Source organism: Pseudorca crassidens, chromosome 1 (assembly GCF_039906515.1).
Source record: "Pseudorca crassidens isolate mPseCra1 chromosome 1, mPseCra1.hap1, whole genome shotgun sequence".
Lineage (NCBI taxonomy): Eukaryota > Metazoa > Chordata > Mammalia > Artiodactyla > Delphinidae > Pseudorca > Pseudorca crassidens.
In genome coordinates this window covers 172,474,666-172,497,829 of record NC_090296.1, presented here as the reverse complement: position 1 = coordinate 172,497,829, position 23,164 = coordinate 172,474,666, and the positions used below count along the sequence as shown (strand labels likewise).

Below are 23,164 nucleotides of genomic sequence, written 5' to 3'. Positions count from 1 at the left end.
GGATTTGCTTTAAATTACTGAGTAACTTGGGCTTCCCTGGTGGCGCAGTGGTTGAGAGTCTGCCTGCCGATGCAGGGGACATGGGTTCGTGCCCCCGTCCAGGAAGATCCCACATGCCGCGGAGCGGCTGGGCCCGTGAGCCATGGTCTCTGAGCCTGCGCGTCCGGAGACTGTAAAAAACAAAACAGAAAACAAGTGTTAGTGAGAATGTGGAGAAATTGGAACCCTTGTATTATTGGCAGGAATGTAAATATGGTGCAACCATTATGGAAAACAATAGGGTAGTTTTCAGAAATTATAAATAGAATTACTATATGATCCAGCCACCCCACCAGTCTTGAGAGTAGCCGCACAATATTGCATTCCCACCGGCAGTGAATTTGAGTTCTTTTTGCTCCACATCTTTGCCAGCATTTGCTGTTTGTCAGTATTTTGGATTTTGGCCATTCTAATAGTTATGTAGTGTTATCTCTTTGTTGTTTTAATTTTCAGTTCCTTGATGATATATGATGTGGAGCATCTTTTCAAGTGCTTATCTGCCATCTGTATATCTTCCTTGTTGAGGTGACTACTCAGGTCTTTTGCCCACTTTTAATCCTTTTTTTTTTTCTTACTGTTGAGTTTTAAGAGTTCTTTTTATATTTTGGGTAACAGTACTTTTTCAGATGTGTCTTTTGCAAATATTTTCTCCCAGTTTGTGGCTTGTCTTCTTACTAGTTTTTTTTAAATAAACAAATTTAACATATTATGCTAACTTAATACTAAAAAAGGGCCATAAGCACTAAAATTAAATCCATCTTATGGTACTGCTGATATTTTGTAAGTATGTGCTTTTGCTTCTTCTGTTAACATGAGTTAAAAATTAAAGTGTGTTTCTGGATTTTTTTTATTCTACATTTGTGGAATTAGACTAAACTTGTAAACAATGATCACAGGTGGTTTATTAACAGACAATCGTTGATGAGCACTCACTTGTCCCAGTTCTCTGGAATCTGCCATTGGGTCCCCCTTCCCTGGCTTACCTTCTATTCGACTGAAAGATACGGAACAGAATAGGTATCTCATTGCCTTTATTTAATTTAATTATTTATTTATTTATTTATTTATTTTTTTGCGGTACGTGGGCCTCTGACTGTTGTGGCCTCTCCCATTGCGGAGCGCAGGCTCCAGACGCGCAGGCTCAGCGGCCATGGCTCACGGGCCCAGCCGCTCTGCGGCATGTGGGATCTTCCCGGACTGGGGCACGAACCTGTGTCCCTTGCATCGGCAGGTGGACTCTCAACCACTGTGCCACCAGGGAAGCCCTCATTGCCTTTATTTTAAATTGAGAGACCAGATCTGCAAAGAGGTCATTTCATTTGAATCATGTAGTGTAAAGGATGTGGATTAAAGAGAATTTTCAGTTTAATATTTTACTTGGCTTTCAACGCACTAACCACAGGAAAGGGAAGAAACATTATTCAGTCTCTTCAGTCTAAATGGAATGTTAGGAATTCCTAACTATTCCTATGGGTCTGTCTAAATACAACAGTAATAATTAGTCATCTAACCAGTCAATTCAGTTAGACAACTTGCTTAACTTTTTTTTCTTCTGATAGGATGGGATAATTGCCTGTATTACTTCCATCCATTGTAGTAGCATTACCATGACCTTCCCTGAAGAAGTTAATAAACCTGCATTTGCAATTATTTTCTTTTTTGTTTGTTTTGTTTTGCTTTGGGAGTTATGGATATTTACGTATTTTGTATTTCACCAATGAGCCAAACGGTGAGTTGCACTGTTTCCATTTTCTAACCCATGAGTTTAGCCAGTCCATGTAATGCAGTATTTCATTGTATAAAAGAGCAATTTTGATCATTTTATGGTAGGTTTATGGTGGTAGAATTAGTAAATGGCATTATGGGAAAGCAAAATGCTACTTAGAGAAACCTCTCTGTCCGGGGGTGGGGGATGGGACGGGTGTCTAGAATTTTGTGGAGGGAACTAGATGGACAGGAGCAGCCAGCTGATATGTATTTAAGTTTTAGGCTTCTCGTTCATTGTTTGAAAATGTTATGCTTACACTGATAAGAAAATAATTAAGATAAGGCTTCCTGAAATAGAGATATTTTCAAATTCTCCTCCAGACTTGTGATATAACTCCTAAAACCTCTGTTGTACTTCAGGTTAATTTAGATTTGTGATGTCCAGGGAAGAGTTCAGTAGTCCCCTGTAAAGCATCAGTTTAAAGGGAAGGACTTGACAGGAGACATACAATTAACTGGGAGTCCAATTCTCCAGTCTCCACAGTTATGAAAAGGAAGAGGTGCTCCCCTTTCATCACTGATTTGTTGGTAAGGACTGATTATTACTTTGTATTTTAACTTAACGGTTTTGCAAGAAATTCTCTTTCCTATTTCTTTATTTTATAGCACCGTGAATATATAATAAGCAAAGAAATTTATGATATAAAATTCATTGCTGAATTTATTTAAGTTTTTTTTTTTTATGTGGACCATTTTTTAAAGTCTTTATTGAATTTGGTACAATATTGCTTCTGTTTTATGTTTCGGGTTTTTGGCCCTGAGGGATGTGGAATTTTAGCTCCCCAACCAGGGATTGAACCCGCACCCCCTGCATTGTAAGGTGAGGTCTTAACCACTGGACCACCAGAGAAGTCCCCATTGCTGAATTTAAGTCATCACACAGGAAAGAAAGTTTTGATCTTTTGCTCCGTAAGAGGGAATTTGTAGAACTGAGAATCTGAGAGATACTGAGAAGCAGATTTAATAGACACAACACGTTTTGAGAGAAATAGAATGAGAAAAAAATACCCTGAGGCTACCAATGCCTATTAAGAAGTGGATCAAAGGAAATAAATGATTATATCCTTAAAAGTAAATTTCTACCTGCATAATGAAAATAGTGAATATCATACTTCACAGGAGAAACTGAATAAAAAAAGATGAGTATTGAATAGTAATTTACCTCATCATAACTAGGATCTTAATAGCTGAAAATTAGTATTATATATAGAAAAAGTGATCATAATCTAACAAATTTGGTATTTGGCCAAGGAGAAAGGAAATTATAAAGAATAATTGTAGCTGAAACTTTTATCTTCAACAATAAGCAGAAATGTTGCATAAGGAGTTGTACACAATCAAAAAGATATGAATAATTTTTCATTTAAAAAGGGGAAAAATGTATTAGTCTCAATGTTTTATCCATAAATAGCATTCTCTCAAAATAAATTGTGTTCTGTTCACTAATGGAGAGGACAAAGAAATACATGCAAATATAAAATTTGAAAAACAAAAGAGTTTAAGTATTGGAAAATAAAATGAAACAAATCAGGCAAAGTAAATTATTTTGAATTGAGAAGTACTATTCTACTAAAATACATTGAGCTATAATCCAAGGCAGAATATCTTGAGACACTCCCTCATTTTTACAGTGATCAGCTAGGAGCAGATAATAATGGATTTGAAGACCATCATGCTCACAGGGATAGAGCTTTATTGACTACATGTATTCCAGAGGTACTGTGTTAGGGAATGTGGACATAGATAAAACTTGGAACCTTCAAGATCTTTAGGCAGCAGGTGCCAGTCTCCCCAGTCCATTCTCAAGGAGACTGAGATCATGGATATTAAATAACTTGTCTAAATTCACACAGCCAGTAAATATTTCAAAATGAACACTAAATAGAAATTGAATTATGATCTGCCAAACCTTAGGAATTGACTGAAATGACCCCGAAGCCATTAGCAAGAACTATTTTGCGTATATGCACAGACAACATCCATTTACAATCAGTAATATCACGTTATTTATTTTCCTAAAAAGTCTGCTTACCTTAAAAGTTCTGTGATTAATTTCAAACAAATTTTCCAGTCCAGGTATGGCTACATGGCCTTTTATCCTACCTGCCGTAATATGATCAATCTCCAAACTATTGCTCTGGAGTCTAAAAATTGTAGCACTAATATACATATTGCCAACAGAAAGTACAGAAACAGAGATCTAGGAATCAGAACAGACTAGGGAAGTCAGTTTTCCATCCCTCCAAGCGGATGTTTACTTCTCTTCACTGAAGCTCTTATAGTCACTGTTTAAACTCCCCCCATAGCAAGAAATACACCTCCATCAGTGCATGAAGTATTCCTTCCATTTCCTAAGAGATATATTTTTAAAAAACAAAAACCAAAACCCCAAAATACCAATTTGAAGAGATACATGCACCCCAATGTTCACAGCAACATTATTCACATTAGCCAAGATATGGAAGCAACCTAAGTGTCTATCAACAGGTGAATGGGTAAAGAAGCTACACACACACACACACACACACACAGAATGGAATATTACTCAGCCATAAAAAAGAATGAAATTTTGCGATTTGCAACAACATGGATGGACTTGGAGGGCATTATGCTAAGTGAAATATGTCAGACAGAGAAAGACAAATACTGTATGATATCACTTATATGTGAAATCTAAAAAAATACAACAAACAAGTGAATATAACAAAAAAGAAGCAGACTCATAGACTCATAGATATAAAGAACAAACTAGTGGTTACCAGTGGGGAGCGGGGAAGGGCAATATAGGGGTGGAGGAATTAAGAGGTACAAACTATTAGATATAAAATAAGCTACAAGGATATATAGTATAACATGGGGAATATAGCCAATATTTTATAATAACTATAAATGTAGTATAACATTTAAAAATTGTGAATCACTATATTGTGTACCAGCAACTTATATAATATTACTGTACATCAACTATACTTCAATTAAAAAACAATGCTACAAAACAGATCTACTGTATAACAGGGGACCATTGTAGATAACACTGTATAGTAAAATTAAAATTTGCTGATAGTAGAACTTAAATGTTCTCAACAAAATAAGGGATAAATATATGAAGTGATGGATGTGTTAATTAACCGGATGGTGGGAATCCCTTCATGTATACATATATCAAATCACTATGATGTACACTATAAATATATTACAATTTTGTCACTTCTACCCCAGTAAAGCTGAAAAACTAAAAATGCAAACAAACAGCTAAAAAAACCAAACCCACACACAGTGGTTGTAACCATGTGCTTGGTGACCACAAGAGGTCGTCACACAGGTGGCAGCAGCAACACCACATGGGGGGCAGCATGGCAGTCCTTCTGGCCTGTGGCTCTGTCTCTAAGGACTTACAGCCCGGAGGGCCGGGGCACAATTCATCCTGATGTTCACAGTGCACCCAGACTCAGTATAGGGACGCATCTACCATTAAACAGACACACACACATACACACACACACACACACACACACACCCCTCAAGTAAGCAAATAACTTCTTATTGCTTGCTCTACAGAGAAGTGAAATAATTTAGCAAAGCGATTGAACAGATTATTAAAGACGGGGCTCAAAATAACCCGTCTTTGAGTCAAAGGCAGACTTTTTCAGCTTGATTGCGCAGATAATCACCCCATGTCTGTGCTCTGCTTTGTTAGCAGAGATAGTTCCTGAAATTGATGTGCTTTTTGTTCATATACCAAAGAAGTAAAGGTCGCCCTGGCAAACACCTCCTGCTTCTCCTGGAGTAAACCCTGTGCGCTGCCACTGCCTCAGGAGCGCCAGGACTGAACTGTCTACACCATCTGGAACCAATGGGCTCGCTTCCAGCTGAGTTCACGCAGCTCTTCATCTCATCTAAGTGGAGAAGCTGAGTGTCTCAGCGAGTGCTGCTTTGGACGGAGCAATAGGCGGTGTAATCTGTCCTTTGTGTATACACGAAATACTTTGGCCAAAGGCATTTCCCCTGTGCCCAGTGTAATCATTTCTCATTTTTTCCCAGCGGGGTTGCTTGAATTTTCAGGCTGTCCCTGGCCATCCCTCTCCTAGGAGATTACATTGCTATGGGGCTTCAGAATTTCTGAAATGCTTTGATCTTTCAGAATCCACGGCATGATACTAACTGGAAAGCAATGTTGCCTGGATTAGTACAAAAGGAACCACAACGGAATGGTGAACTGTCGAGAAGGAAACACTGATTCTGATTCTCATGATTTTCCTCAACATTTTGAAACAGTGATACTTTCCTTATCTTGGACGTCCAGTCAGTATCGAGATGAGGAGGTGCTGCATCCATGGCCCTGCCTCCAGGCCCCTTGGTTCGAATCCAGTTCTGTGGCTTCGGGCCCGTCTTTTCTCTTTGTCCCTCGTTTGTCTCTTCTGTAAAATGGGACAGTGTTAATATCTATCTCATAGGGAGGCTCTGAAGACTAAAAAGGCATTTAAGGTAAACCATTCTGAACAATGACTGGTTAAAATAATACGCACTCTACTGATGTTCATTAATATTAGGGAAGCTCATTTTTTCTTGTTTTTTCATATGATGCTATTCTAGAAAGACTTCATCTGCACTGATTTCCAATATACATCCTTCAACTAAAAAAGTAAGGGAGTGAGAAATCGAATTCTTTTTTAAACAGTCAGCTGTTTTATCTTTTTAAAATTTGTCTCTCTACATCCAGTGACATAGGTGTTTTTAGTCCCATTTCTACATAAAGCAACTAAAGAATATGCAACTCATGAGAGATACTGTTTGCTGTATAAGGTTAAACAGTATAAAAACACTATATAAAGGGAGCCATAATTCTGCAATTCCAGAGGAAAAAACTCAGAAGTTGTAATGTGTGTTGGTCAAAATTAAATTAAAAGAATATTACTGATCATCCATTTTACTACCAGAAACACATTACATTTGCCCATTTTTAATAAAAAAAATGAAATAAATACAAATTTAAAAATTAAACTATTCAAAATAATTGACTTTAGAATCTTGTGACTTTCACCAGTGAAAATTTGGAGATTTTTTAAAAACACAGGTGTTTCCCATTTTAAAAAGGTAAAATTTAAGATCAGCACATAAGGCAAAAATAGTTCAGAGCCAAAAGTACTTTTTGCAAAGCCATTAAGTGACCCCTAAAACATAGGCAGAATATCTCATTTTAGGGCATTCCATTCTGTGAAGTACTCTTTTGGGATGCTGAAGTTTGAGCTGGTGAGAGGGATAAAGAGAAATTCTACACGTGGATAATTGGCCATTCAAACCATTGTGCCTTTAGGATAGCATTGAGATTTTGAGTCATGATTATAAGTGGTTGTGAAATCTAAGGTGTTTCTTCCTGCCATGAGGATAAAACTTATTATAATATCGTCTGAATAATTCATACAAGGTAACAGATTTGCTTGTTTTTTAGAAAGCATTAACAGAGATGCTAATACTACTTTGGAATTAAGGGCATTATATTCTACATTCTGGGCATATATTAAATGCTCATAAGATAGATTCGTTTTTTTTCCTCACATCTCATGCGTGTTTGCATTTATTCATCCATTTAATGTAAGCTTAACGTTTCCAAAGAATTTTTGTTTTAAAATTGTTATTTGAGTTTCAATCTGCTAATTTTACTTTGTTAATGCTTGATATTTATTTAACAATAGTAAATGTTTCCTTTTAAATTGTGTGTCTACTTGACAGGCAATGGACTGTATTTAGATTTCAGAGCTAATATTGCATTGTTATTACTGTTTCATGATTCTACGCTATGCTTTGATGAGACCCACATGATTTGGGTCTAGGGACATGCCTCCTGCTTGTTGTGGCTCTTCAGGAAATTTCATGTTTTATTTGCCAGCATCCATTTGTGCTGGCTCAGCTTCTGGGGGGACAGGTGGCTGATTGAAGTGGCAATTAGCTGATGGCAGCGCTGGTGGAGGTTGTGCACGACTATTTTATGGCCACATCTGAATGCAGACACCAAGCGTGTGCCAAACAAAGTCTGACTGAAGACTTCACGAAGATCTAGAAATGAGTTTTTCAAAACTCTGATGCTTACAAATAAATGGAATTCACACATCGTGCATACATTTTTACAGCATGCTTTACCAAAAAATGTGATCTTTAAAAGATTTTTGGAATATTTTATCATGCTTTTAGAAAAAAAAACATTTTAGTGTATTTAAAATGCATTTTATTCCTGGAATCACCAAGTATTGAGTACCTACTGGCTACCAGATCCTGTATTAGCAGCTAAGGAGCCACAGGTTAACTGGGGATGGTTTCTTCCTCCAAATCTGTCTCAATTTAGTGGAAGTGTATTAGGAAAATCTAAAAACTAAAAATCAAATTATTTCAAGAGAGCAAACATAAATAAAAGCTATGCGGCCAGTCAAATCAGAGACGTTATCCATGAGTGCAAATGTCTGCAGTGTTCTGAGCTCTGTGGTTGCCCTCATTCCCTAGCATCTGTATCGCGCTTAACACCACATCCTTCTGAGGCAGCACACTTATTTTATATAAGATCAAAAAATGCTTTGTTTTCAACAACTAATCCTAGGTAAACAGTTTTGCCCATGATGTAAGGAATGTATTCTAATTGTGCTTCCTTTGTAAAACAGCATCTGGGAATTTCCTGCCATATGTAAACTGATGACTATTACGAACACTAGAGTTTTTACTGGCGTATTCCTGAGCTGGAGTAAAGGTGGAGTAAAGTTCAAGAACCAATCTATATGGATTTTGACTCTAATATGTACAGTGAGTTGTGTGAGACCACCACAACTTTCTCCAGTACCTTCTAGTTCTAGTCCCATAGACAAAACTAAGAGGGGCTATGAGGCTTGCATTTGATTCCCAAGTTCTTGAGGTAATACAATGCGAAATAGTTCTTCAGTGTGTGGTTGGAGGCATTTATTCAAAGGGAGGATATTTGGGGAAGACTCTTAGGTTTTGGACAATGCTAGAAATATAGAGAAACTTCGAGTGGACGCCAGAGGGGAAAAGCCTGGCAGAAAAGAAAGGAGGGGAACAAAAAGATGCTTCAATATGGAGAGGCTGGTAAATTTTACTATTGAAAATAATTGTTCAGATGAAACAGATTTTTTATTTCCTTTTGTTTATTGAGAACTAAACTGAGCAATATGCTCAATTTTCAAGAAAGTATTACATTGGTTGGTGTAAAAATCTTTCAAAACTATGTTAACTATTAGTTCAAAACACTAACAAATGTTTCTCTTTTTTCACAAAAAGCATAAAGAACATAACTATCTTTGCGGTAATTTGGCTCCGCCCTTGTTTGGAAGCAGATAGTTAAATATGCTATTTTTAATAGTACTTCCTGTCACATGACTCTTGCCTGAAGTTGGACTGGAGATTGACAATATTGACCATCAACTACTCTGATTCTCTGATAAGAAAAATACTCAATTGTGATTCATGATTCCAACAGAGTTTCTAAAAAGAAGCTCATTTAGGGCTTCCCTGGTGGCGCAGTGGTTGAGGGTCCGCCTGCCGATGCAGGGGACCTGGGTTCGTGCCCCGGTCCGGGAAGATCGCGCATGCCGCGGAGCAGCTGGGCCCGTGAGCCATGGATGCTGAGCCTGCGCGTTCGGAGCCTGTGCTCCACAACGGGAGAGGCCACAACAGTGAGAGGCCCGCGTACCGCAAAAAAAAAAAAAGGAAGCCCATTTAAATACAAGCATTATCAATTCATAACAAACAGGATGAAGCATGGAATTGGAGATGATATATATTAAATTATGTATTAGACATTATGTCCAAATTTCACATGATTTTATGTGCTGTGGCATTTAATCGGCTATGGAAAGCCTGCCAGTGTGTTGATTTTCTCAATGAATCAACTACAAAATGAACAGTTAAATTGTTTCATTACTTTCTTGTCAAAACATGATAGTGGCTTTCTCCACACAGTACAGATTTTTAAAACTCATACTTGGTTCATTATAAAGATAGTTTAAAATAGGATGACTACAGAAATTTACATTTAAAAAATATGGTGTATGACTTGAATATTGAGTCACAAGTCAAGAAAAGGTCAGGACAATTAAAGATGGAATTTGCCACTGGAAACAGGAGCAAATGTTGGACTTTTCCTCCAATCTCACAATTCAGTGACTGAATTTTAATTAGAGTTTCAAGATTTCATCCATGGCCAGAACCAGCAGGCTATTCCAGGGAAGCCAGAGAATAGTATTTCCTTACAGTAAAAGAGAAATTTAAAATGAAAATTGATTTCTAATGAAAAAAATATTAAATTATGTATTAGCCATTATGTCCAAATTTCACATGATTTTATGTGCTGTGGCATTTTTAACTCACACAGAGAAAATTAAGAACTTGGTAAGACTTGTGTCAGTTTTACTTGAAAAACAAGGCACACTTTGATTTCAATGTCTGTTTTCTAGGCATAATAACACAAGAGACATTTAAATTGTTTTTAAGTATTGATATGTAAATAGATGAAGTAGTAACATAGATATGCTTTGCCCAGATTACTAAGGTTGTAATTGTATTAGAAGCTCACGATAAAAACTCTTAAAGAATAAAAAAATGGAAATCTAAAAAATGCCATAGTTGAAATACCTAGATCTAGTATGGTGAATCTTTATTTTTGTGTAAAGTTCCCAGCTATCAAATAATCCTCTATGATAATCTTATTAACAAATGTGAAGTTCATACTTTCTACATTTTTCCTATAAATGTGGAATAAAAAGGTGTTCTTGCCTTAAAAGAATGTATAAACTAATAGAAAAAAATCAAGATTAAAAGTTTTTAAAATTATATCTTCTTAGTGAGTTTACTAATGTCAATGTGTACTATTCTCAACATCTCTTCTTATGGAATATTTTCCTGGCTGCAGTCCATGAAAAATTATTGCTCAATTGAAATTAAACATGATTAACCATGTAATTTATTTGTTTATTCCATTTGCTTATGTATTTGAAAAATATATATTGAGCACTGAAAATGTGTCTTGCATTTGTTCTAGATTCTCTCATTGACTCCAAATGTCTTAATTGGGCTTCTACTATAAAAATGGTAAGACTATTTTTTACTATCTGTATCATTAACATATAAAATTTTTTAAACCTAATTAGTATATCAGTTTTGTTGTAATGTGAATATACATGTTTTATGTGCCCATCCATATTATGAAGGAGTTCAACATACCTTAAATAGCAATATTCAAATTGCAAATTCTAATACGGGATTACATGCGATTGCGTAATTAACATAAAGCCCAAAAGATAAACGCTTTTTAACTACAGTTCATTCTGAAAATATAGTATTGAAATATCTTGATCAACCAGAGTAAAGATAAGGAAAACAAGATGTCTAAACACCAACAGAGCAAATTCAGTGGGAGCTGTTTTAGATTCACTTTGAAACCTGTGACTTCAATGAAGCAGAAACATTTGTCCTGAGAAACAGGAAGATGAATGGAATAATTGGATTGAAACATACTTTTTTTTTCATTCTCTCTAATCATGTTCTTTCATTACAACTGAAATAAAATATGAAAATAAATTTCTCATGCAATATACAATAGAAGAGTATGTGTCTGTGACTGATATGTGAAAGAATGAAATTTCTACATAAATGTGAAATAAAACCTAGAAGAAAAAAGCAGTAGCTGTCATATTTACATGTAAGGAATGCTTTCCCAGTTCTTTACATAAAGTATCTTATCCAACAAGAAAAACCTATGTGACGTGTTTACATTCATGCACTGAGCAAAACTCAGTACCATTTCTTTGGTGTTCCTGCCAAAAGCCTATACGTAAATTGAATCTAACCACGAGAAAACATCAGATAAACCCAAATAGAGGGGCGTGTTACAAATAAGTGCCTAATATCCTTGTAAAACATCAGTATATTGAAATATATAAAGACTTGGCAACTTTTCCAAATTAAGTGATGCATAAGAGATGTGACAACTGAATGAAACCAATCATCTTGGATTTTATTTGTTTATAAAGGACTTTACAGGGACAATTAGCCAAAGCTGGACTAGTCTGTGTATCAGTAGTATTACTGTATCAATGCTAATTTCCTGAATTTGATGACTATACTGTGTTTTTGAGAAAGAATCTCTTGTGTTCAGGTGATATATAGTGAATTATTTAGGGAAGAAGGATCATCATATATGCCACTTCCTCTTAGACAGTTCAGAAAAATAATATGCACACATATGTGTAGAGAGAGAAGGGGAAATGGATGAAGCAATTGTAGTAATATGTTAACATTTGGAGACTTGGAGTGAAAGGTGTTTGGAAATTCTTTGTACTATTCTTTTTTTGTTTGTTTGTTTGTTTGTAATTCTTTGTACTATTCTTAAAATGTTTCTATAAGTCTGAAATTAAATGTATATATTATAGTATTTAAGGTGTCATTGAATATAAATAACTAAAAATCATGACTGTCTGCAATGTGGTGAGAAATCATTGTTCTTAAAAATCATGCTGGTCAAGTTCAAGTGGAACAACTGACAGAAAAACTCAGTGTTATAAACCTAGTATGCCAATTGCATTATAATCACTACTGATACACATGTCTTAAGACCTTGCTAACCACTTCTACAAGGTTCATCCTTTCTTTCCTGAAATCTCAAGGGTGGGGGAACATATTAAAAGAAATACTCCTGATAATATATTACTACTAATAATAACACATTTTACTGACTATGTACTAAAATAAGAGATGTGTCAAATGTTTTATATGTCATTTAATCTTCAAATGTCTCTAAGAGCAACTACTACGACTATCCCCCTTGTATGGATAAGAAACTGAGTCTCAGAGATTTTGAACAATTTTCAAATCTACTTCGTAAACTGTGGTATGAGAAAGGAATCCAGCACTTCTGTTCCCAAACTCGCACTCACTGCTCCTGTAACTACTTCCAGTGAGAAGTTCATCCTGGTTCTTTCTCACTTGAGATATACTTCTATTTTCTGAATGTTTAACTGCATCTTCTGATATAGTTACTGCTTAAATTAGTAGCATTAATTATTCCTTACATTTCCACACTGAGATTTTATTTCAAAATCTGACAAATCCTTTAGAGTCCTGTGAAGCATATAGTTTTTTTCTCTTTATTTAACTGCAGCTAATTTTTACTTAAAATTTTTGTACGGCTCCTATCCATCTTTGTTCTAGTTTCTTTTAAACTCTATATATCAACCTTTCCATATTCCTGTCCCCCACCCACCCCCCTCACCAAAAAGCCTGTGATTATTAAGAAATAGTGTAAAAATGTTACTGAGAGAAGAGCTATACAGAATTGGTCAAAGTTTATTCAGTCATTATTCATTTTTTTTCAAGTGTTTACATCACCTTTTTTTGTAGTAAAATTTTAAAAGCATAAAATGCACCCATTTAAGGGTAGAGTTCAATGAGTATTTTAAAAAGACTATTTTCTAGAACAGTTTTAGCAGAAAAACTGTACAGAAAACAAAATGAGTTCCCATATAATCTCCCCCATCCCTGACAAAGTGTCTCTGATTATTACATCTTGTATGAGTGCAGTGCCTTTGCTAAAACTGAGGAAGTAATACTGATACTTTTTCATTGACCAAAGTCCATAAATAGTTAAGGTTCACTTTTTGTGTCGTAGAGTTGTAGGAGTTTTGACAAATGCCATATATCTTCCTTTATAGCATCATACAGGATAGATTTACTCCCCTAAAGCTGCCTCTGTTTAGCCTACTCATCCCTTCTTCCCCCAGCCCCTGACAACCCCTAATCTTCATGGTTACGCCTTTTCAGATTGTCATATAGTTGGAATCCTACCACATACGGATCTTCATACTGTATTCTTAGACTAGCAATGTGGATTTAAGGTTTTTCTGTGTCTTCTCATGCCTTGATAGCTCATTTATTTTATTACTGAATAATATTCCATTGCATAGATGTACCACATTCTGTTTATCCAACTACCCATTCACGAACATCTTATTTGCTTCCAATTTTTTAATTATAAAGCTGTTATAAATGAATAAAGCTGTTTTCAGTTCCATTTATTTCTGCTGTAATTTTTCTTCATTTTTCTTCTGCTTGTGTTGTATTTAGTTTGCTCTTCTATTTCTAGTTTCCTAAGGTAGAAGCTTAGATTATTGAATTTTAGATCTTCTTTTCTAATGTATGCACACAATGCCATAAATTTCCTTCTAAGTTCTGCTTTTTTGCTGTATCCCATATATTTTCATAAGCTGTATTTTCAATTACGTTTAATTCAGAACATTACAAATTTCTCTTGGGATTTCTTCTTTGACCCATGTGTTATTTACAAATGTGTTTTTTAATCTCCAAATGTTTTGGTATTCTCTAGCTATCTTTTTGTCACTGTTTTCTAGTTTAATTCCACATTGGTCTGAGAACATTCTTTGTATAATTAATACTCTTCTAATTTGTTAAGGCCTGTTTTATAGTCTAGTATCTGGTCTATTTTGGTACATGTTCCATGTGAGTTTTGGAAGAATATGTCATCTGCTATTGCTGGATGAAGTATTCTAACAATGTTGATTAGAACCAGTTGATTCATGGTGGTGTTGAGTTCAGCTATGTCCTCACTGATATGCTGGCTGCCGGAGTTGCCGATTACTGACAGAGGGGTATCGAGGTCTCCACTTAGGAGAGTGGATTCCTGTATTTCTTCTTGCAGTTCAATCAGTTTTTGCCTCACGTATTTTGACGTCTCTCAAATGCACATACACGTTAATGATGGTTATGTCTTCTTAGAGAACTGACTCCTTGATCATTACGTAATTCCCATCTTTATCCCTGATAATTTTCCTTGCTCTGAAATCTGCTTTTCCTGGACATCAATTCATTTTTCCATTCATTCACTCATTGATTCATTTGCCTATTTATTTAAATAGTTCTGTCCTGGGCACAGAGCCCATGGCCAGGCCTCCTTCACTGGACTTTTGATTGGCTAGGCCGGGCAGCAGGGACTGAAACAAAGAGGAGCTGGATTTGAAATAGCTGAAAGTGACGTGTAAGTAGATTGGTAATGACAGAAATTATAATCACATATCCTCAATTGCATAATTTAAGTGGAAAACTTTTACGGTGACACTATAAACACTCATGTCCTCTCCCTGCCTCATGCCTTCAAAGGAATAAAAGAAGCTCAGAGCAGACCAGCCTCCAAACTGTGGGCATACTCTGTAAGGAACAAGGGAAATATGAGAAAAATGCTGAATTTACCAACATGTAAACTCCACATCTACTTTATATTTCAATCAGAAAAAAACAAAGTAAAAATAATGTTCTTCTGGTTGTTTTGGTCATTGATAGTATGTATATATTAAATACACACAAAAAAACTTTTCGAAGGAGATTTGGAGCCACTTTAGAACCAAGAAAATGACTAGGGAACCAATGTCAGAATTGGTTTTATTTTTTAATTGAAATAATTACATTTGCCATTAATGCATTATTTATAAGAATTTGGAGACATCTGAATAATTGCTAATGAGTAAGCACTTAATTAGGTAAAATACTTTATATAAGTAAAATATCTAAACGGTGGTGTGAGTGGTTCCCTTCTAAAGAAAATGCTAATCATCCTCAGTTTATGAATGTTAAGGGTTAATATCTGAAATTGAAGGGAAGCATTGACAGATTATTAAAAATTTAAATAAATGAGCTTTAAAAGAATAATTTTTCTTGTAGTTTACATTTAATGATTCAAATCAACTAATGGAAACTCAATTGAAGTATTCATAAGGTAATGTACTTAATGAGAAAAATAAATCATATTCTTTGATCATACTGATGTCGTCATGAAAAAATAGGCCACTTTTGCTCTAAGACCTTTAACATGTCCTTGAATGATACTGAGAAGGTGTCTCTGCTCACCTCTCTACAGGAAGCCACCTGGTGACAAGGTCACTGTGCCAGAGATGAAAGTACGGAGAATGGAATTCCCTGATGTTAATATAATATAAGTGACCCTGAAAGTTACCTAGTAGCCAAAAGCTTTGTACAAATTTGAAATAAGGGTTCATTATATACTTGTTTGCAAGGAGGAACCACCAGCTTTATCTTTGCAAATTTGACTCTAAATTACGAAGAGTTTAACCTGATGAAAGTAAGGCTCAGAAACACCTGGAATTTAAGAAGACAAGATTCTACGCATTGTCATCTGCAGAATAATTATTTGTATTACCAATGAATTTGCACACTTTAATTTTATGAAAGGATCTAATTATTTTCAGCTGTAGAAAAACTTTTAAGAAGCTTTTTATTAAAAAAAGATGAATACACGAACTGAAATGTTCACTCTAAAAATTCAAAGCACAAAACTTTTAAATTCATGTAATAATGCTGACATCCAAAGAAAAATGTAACATTATACATATTAAAAGTATAATAAAAATTGCATGATGAGATGAATCTATTCATAAAATCATAGTGCTCACTTACAATGCCCTCTTTAGGGAGTAAATTTATGTCACAGTATAAACCCCTCAGTTCTGAACCATTGCCCTGAAAATCTACCAGCATAAATACATATTTTGGCTTTGGTAGGTTTCCTTGAAATTCTTCTGTTATGAAAATGTTCTCAATGACACAAAGATGTAAAGGATAGCACACAGCTTAAAAGTGACACTTCAATAATAGTTTGTATAACATTTGTCCCACTTTTTGGAACTTCTTCTAAGGAAAGTCTTTAAACTGAGAGGGGACAAAACTATATGCATGACTATGTTTTTCAAAACCAGCTATATAAAAGAGTGAACTTCTATAAACAACCAAAATAAATAATAGTAGAAGAAAATTAGAAAAAATATAGTACATCCTCTGGAAGAAAAATGTTATGCCCTCATTCAAAATGATGGTTATGAAGAAATGTAGCATTGTGCAAATGTTTACACTATACCAATGATAGTTTTTAAAGAATTACAGTTACATTTTGCCTTCAATTACAATTATGTAAAACTTAAATTCATAGGAGAAAGGCTGGAATGAAATATACAAAATTATTAACCCAATTTTTGGTAGAATAGTAGAATTTTGATAATTTTAAACTTTTATTTTAACTAAAATATACATATATAATATTATATGAACATTATTTCACATATACGCATATACACTATATTATATTACACATATATTTTATTCCATAGTCTAAATGATGCTATAATTCAGAGCTTGGTAGACACAGAATCCCCTTTCTCTCAATCACACACAACATTTTCCTTTTGTGCCCCAGTCTCCATGCCATTATTCAATCTTGTGTATGTTTTTATGTATCTGCTGATTTTCACAATGAATCTTTAATCTCTCTTGAGGGTAAGGTTTAGGTTTTACTCATTTTCTAGGGCACACTTCTGCAGGGCTTTGCACAAGATGAGTACTCAATAAATACTTGTTAAACAAATAAACTGTGTCAAAACCATACATTAATATAAAATATTTTGATCAAAAAACTACAATCCTCTTAGTGAACACCCAGCATGTACTACATTTAAATTATCATCAAGTTTCAATCTCAGGCCAGTTTGTTTAGAAATGAAAATAATTAAATCAATAAATTGGAAAATGTGACCAATCCATGGTAACATAATATAAATCATGGTTATTTGCCCTATGCAGAACTAGTGATTACATTTTTTAACAGAGCTGTAAGGAATTTTTTAATTTAAAAACCATGAGAAAAAATTTTCACCTAGAGAGTATGGAGGAAGAAAAATGATAAATATTTGTGTTTTCATGCTGAACTACAAATCCATCTTGAGTGCATGTTAGAAAATGTGTTCCTTACACATGACTTAAATTACATGAGTCGCACAGTATTCTGACAACGCAACCCTGAGACATTTTAAAGCAATATAGTCACAAGATGAAAACAAATATGCGTAGCTGCCTATGTAAGAAAGATGTTTCACAGACTATTGCAATGATTAGACATTAAATGGATATCTAAAATATATACCAGTCTACATAAATGGAAACAGTTCTACAAGAACAGATATATTTATGTCTTCATAAATGTTCATATAGCCTTTGCCTTCCCCTCCCTCAGGACACACAATGTGAATTACACAAGTAGCATAAGAGCCCAATAAGCAAAGCCAACATTCTTCAGATCTGAGTGTCATTAATCATGAGTGATCTCGGGTTGGTGAATATCTGGCTCCCACAATATGGGGATAATACGTTTCACCACCAGACAATGGAGTTTCTAAAGAAAAATAACCTCTCTGAAGAATACACAGACTACAAGAACACATAATGGAGCAGATGATAAGCAAACTGGCAAAAAATTCTAGATGACAAGATTTGTTAACATACAAAATGAAAACATATATGTGTGTGTATGTGTGTGTATATATATATATATTTTAATAACAGAGAATCATAAAAAATTTTGATAAGTTTGGCAAAGAGAAGATACTTAACTGGTATTTTCCCTTGGTAGATCTCCCTGGGACTCAATACATATTTTAACAGGTAATGCTCTAGGAACCATGCTGAGCAAATACCTCTTAAGATTAATATTTTAATTTGTATTACAATTGAAACTTTAATTTTATGGGATGGAGTGTTATTGGGCTAAGACACGTTTACCAAATTCTACACTACATTATATAATGTTACATTCAGTTAAGAGGATTTTAGTTGATACCATTGACGGAGGTTAAGGCTCAATTAGCGACAACTCAGTAGGCACATTTAACCCCACGGTGCAGTGGAATCGCTGCTTTGGAATCAAAGCCTTAAGGCTGAATTGTGGTCATGTGACTCATTATATATCATCTTGGCCTTTTTGTTTTACTTTTAGTGACACGATTTTTCTTATGTTTAAAATAATGCAGCAGAATTGATAAGGTTCAAAAGTACACAGCCTGCTATACGTTAAATCATATTTTATAATAAAAAAATGTGGCTAATATTGTGAGTTTTACATAAAAATAGGTCTCCTGATAACAAAAACTTTAATTTAAGAAATTAAAAGTACATATAAAACAACTAAAGGAACAAACAACACATACGAAGTGCTAATATGATAATTAGGCTCTTGAGGACTGCAAAGGTCAAGAACACACTAGCTACAGCAGATCTGTGTGTTGGGAGGAGTTAGTATAAGGATGTAAAGATTTATAAAGAAACATAAGAAGACACTTTCATGGTCTGGACCTGGGGCATCGTCTGTCCACACACAGAGTAAAAGGGCAGCTGTAATGAAGCAGCTTACACAGGCTGCTCCTAGGGGTCAGTCTTTCCCTGTCTCTCCCTGTCCCTGACTGGTCTGCCCCACTGTGGAATGGCCAGCTCCTTCCTTTTTTGGTGCTCAGTCCTGAAGGTGGGTTAGTTACAGGCAGGGCTACAGTCCAAACACTCACTGCCTCCTGCTTCTCCACCATGGTTTCTGACCCCACTCTATCCCAAGGCAATTCCACTACGGGGTCCTCATCTGTGTGTTTCATGTGGACTCTCCTATGGAGAGCAGACCTGCTGGGGTTGATTGGTTTCAGCAGCTCTCTCCACTGTTGGACTGTGATCTCATAGCAGATCCACTGCGGACTGCTGGCCAGAGAGCCACAGTTGGCTTCAGTCTGGGTCCCTAGTCTAAAAACACAGGGCAGAGATCCTCAAGCTTGGTCAATCCACACATTGCCTTGGTGTCTCTGTCTGCATTACCCTATTCCAAAATAAACACAGCTCTGTTTACTAAGTAGCTGAGTCCAAAAAACTTATTAAGTGTTTATGTCTTAACAACTTAGTGGCCATTAGAAAAAATAATACACGTAAGTTGAAAGATAAATAATAGTTTTATTTTATAGTTAAATAACTACCATTACTCAGTACTAGAAAATGTACACCTGTTGGGCATTGCACAATTTCTTAATCCTCATTTCTCGATCTGCATTGATTTTCACTGCACATGCTTTTTTCACAGCAAGCACCCAAACCTCTGCTTTGCAAAGATGTGACATTACTGAAAGTAATATAGTGTGATCTCATGTTGAAACCACTAATTATTGAAGCTAGTATCTTAGCAGTGTTTGACAGATGTCAAGTATCTCTGTGTTTCCTTCAAAAGTTTAAAATATATTGCGGTGCCCCCACGAGTTGGCTTGCTCCCCGGCGGCACCTTGATGCAGTTTCTGAACCGTGTTAACGAGAAGGATGGTAGGTTGCCTGACACAGAAGAACTTAAGGATGACTAAAGAAACATGATGTGTTTTTTCTCAGAAGGGATTAGTGGGCACAGCAGAAATGCAGTGCATTAGGGATAGTTCACTCTAGTTGATTATGAAGTACGGGTAACAGTTACAATAAGAGTCGTGAGAAAAATTCATCATTTAGGAAGAGTCTTTGGAAGGGCTCAGTGTGAAGGATGGATAAAAATTACACTGAGATGAGGAAAGTAGAGACGTAAAGAGTCAAGGGAGCCAGTTAGTGCCATGACAGAGGAGTCACCACTGAATGTGGCTTTGGATGAGGCCGCTCTGTCAGAGATGTACATATGGGCTAATGCTGGGGAGATGCTAGTGGGATCCCCTCCTGTAATCTACGTCCAAGGGGATGAGGACTCTCTGCCTTGTTTCCTGGGAACTTGCTCCATCATCATTCCCTTCCCTTCCTCTTCTGTAATTCTAACATTGCCCTCTCTAATCTCTTCCTTTCCTTCAGCATAGCCACGAACCCACTGAAACCTGACTTCTTCCTTATTACTCCTATAATTATGTCCACTCTTGTTCAGTATCCTCCATATGGCAAGCCCAAATTCTCAAGTGAGACCAAATTCATTTGTCTCACTTCACCAATTCTCCACTTCCTATTCCTTCCCTTCTCTCTGGACACACTTCCTTTATCTCCTCTGCAGATGTCTCTACCTCTGTTATCTCTTTACACGGAAATTCTCTCTGGAGCTTAGTGCAGCCCTCTTCTCACTCCATAAGTGTGGCCCGCCCTCACCTTAGGTTCTCCTCTTATTCACCAAACTTTTGCCCAGTCAGGCCCCCCCCCCACACCTCCCTGCAGTCACACTGAACCCACTGCCATGCCTCAGCTTACCATGCTCTTTGATGCCTCTGTGCCTTTCCATGTGTATTCCCTCGTTCCTGAACTAGACACATAATCTGTAGAGCCGAATGCAAAATGAAAATGTGGGGCCTCTTGGCCAAAAATGACTAAGAATTTCAAGATGATGACATCAGAGCATTAAGCCAAGCAGGGGTCCTTTCTAAGTCGGGCCCTGAGTGCATACGCAGGTCCCTCTCCTTGCAGCTGGCTCTGCCTCATCCTTTACTGACCCTTTAACGCTCATCTCAGCTGCCTCTCCTCCAGGAAACCTGCCTGACCACACGTTCCCACCATCTGTGTAACGCTCCACTCCTATGTACACCTTGACCCCGTTCTTCTTCTCTGTAGGTGCTGCTTTCCTTGCCTACCTTCCTGACTGAACTGTGATACTATGAATAGCAGGGATTGGGTATCTTTGTATCTCCAGCACTTTGGACCATGCTTGGTAAAATTTAGTCCCCAGTGAATGTAAGTAATGCAGTGGAGGCAAAGAGTAGGAAGAAGAATGTACATAGGACCGAGATTTGGACAATGAGAAAGAGAAAAAACAAATCCAAAGATATGATTCTCTGTGAACTGGATGACCGTTCAAGGAGGCAGAATGGAGAGGAAAATCACAAGTTGAGGGGAGTTGATATTGCAATCTAGAACTGGTTGAAAAATCCAACAAATCTGACCTCTATGTAAATGAACATTTTTGAAGTTGTTTCGAAGTTTACATACAAAATCCCAAATGAGGAACAGGAACATAAGCTTACATCTAGGTTAATCCTACCAAAAACCAAACTAAGGCCAGCTTTTCAGATGGGTCCTGTTAAGTACCTGCTGTTTGCCCTGTCTATGGAAGGGATGCTGTGTGCTAGGAGGAGGCTGTAATGTTGGAGAAAGATTCGTGAAGTCTTCTTCTACCATAGATTCCCACCAATTGCCCATCTCCTGCCATAGTGACCTTTCCAGATAAGACATCTTGTGGGGGAAGAGTGATAACTGGCATGCCAAGCCACATGGTGCCTCCACAGACCATTGCATATATTTACATGCACAGGGTGGTACTGTCAAGCCAACAGAATGGCACAACCAGAGCCAGGATAATCTACACCACGCTCAGAGCATCATAGTGATTTTCTTATTATTTGGTCTTAATGTAATTCCATAAAATACATGTCTCATAAAAACCTGTGTTTAAAAATATCTTGCTTTCGATCTTCTGGCTATGAGAGTGGCTGCAAGTGAGCTCTACATTTTTTAATAAAGGAGCATCCTGCTGGCCGTGGTACCACAGCAAGAGTCCAGAACATTATGCCAGCATCATCAGATTTCTCGGAGGTATAGTTTTACGAGAAAAATTTGTCTTTAGAAACTGCGGGGGGAAACAACCACAGGCAAATGAAAGATTAAATATTTTTAATGTGAGAACAGTTAAAAATTGTGTGCATTATTTGATGCTCTACGTAGGATTGTTAGTAGACTTAATTGTAGAAAATAGTCAAAGATCAAAATAAAGGAAGGAAAAGGAAGTATGTAACTATTGAAGGAGCACATTGGCTTTCTCTGGTTGGTCCTGAGATGGTGGCAAAAACATGATGGATGGCAGCCGTCATCCCTGTCTGGGAGTCCTGGAGTGATTTCTGCAGAGGTTGTGGGTCAGACTTCTGTTGTCGTGTGTGGTCTGGCCATTGTTCATTTGCATATTCAGTCTCTCAATAATAATTGACTGTCAAGAAGATCTCATAAGCGGTTGTAGTTAAAATTGAGGTATCAGGATTTACAATATAATAAATAGGAGAAAAAATGAAAAGCCTACTACCATTTTTTTTTTTTTTTTTTGCGGCACGTGAACCTCTCACTGTTGTGGCCTCTCCCGTTGCGGAGCACAGGCTCTGGACGCGCAGGCTCAGCGGCCATGGCTCACGGGCCCAGCCGCTCCGCGGCATGTGGGATCTTCCCGGACCGGGGCATGAACCTGCGTCCCCTGCATCGGCAGGCGGACTCTGAACAACTGCGCCACCAGGGGAGCCCCCTACTATCATTTTTGAGTGCTACTGTGTTACAAGAACTTCCTATGGCACTTATTTTTATATATTTGAAACTGAAAACAAGAAATTTATGTTATTGATCCCATATTGAGGTGGAGAAACAGACCCACAAGACTTGAACTTGTCCAAGAACAGGAGTAAGGTTTCAATGTATTGGTTTCTCTTGTGGAAGAGGGCTTAAAATTACTTCTAATGCTACATCTGTGTATCATACGATTATATTATGA

At 36.5% G+C, this 23,164-nt stretch overlaps 1 long non-coding RNA gene across 13 annotated transcripts in view; it reads left to right on the top strand.

Annotated features, from left to right (window-relative positions):
* Positions 1-1,392: 1,392 nt before the first annotated feature.
* LOC137203598 (uncharacterized) overlaps positions 1,393-23,164 on the top strand; it is a 220,998-nt gene continuing 199,226 nt past the window's right edge. For 3 of the 13 annotated variants that reach the window (XR_010933190.1, XR_010933189.1, XR_010933196.1), the window contains exons 1-3: positions 1,530-1,768; positions 2,167-2,334; positions 10,847-10,896. This is a non-coding gene — a long non-coding RNA (uncharacterized lncRNA). Of the gene's footprint in view, positions 1,769-2,166; positions 2,335-10,846; positions 10,897-23,164 lie in introns of all 13 variants that reach the window. The other 10 variants (XR_010933200.1, XR_010933203.1, XR_010933202.1 and 7 more) reach the window with 7 other exon arrangements.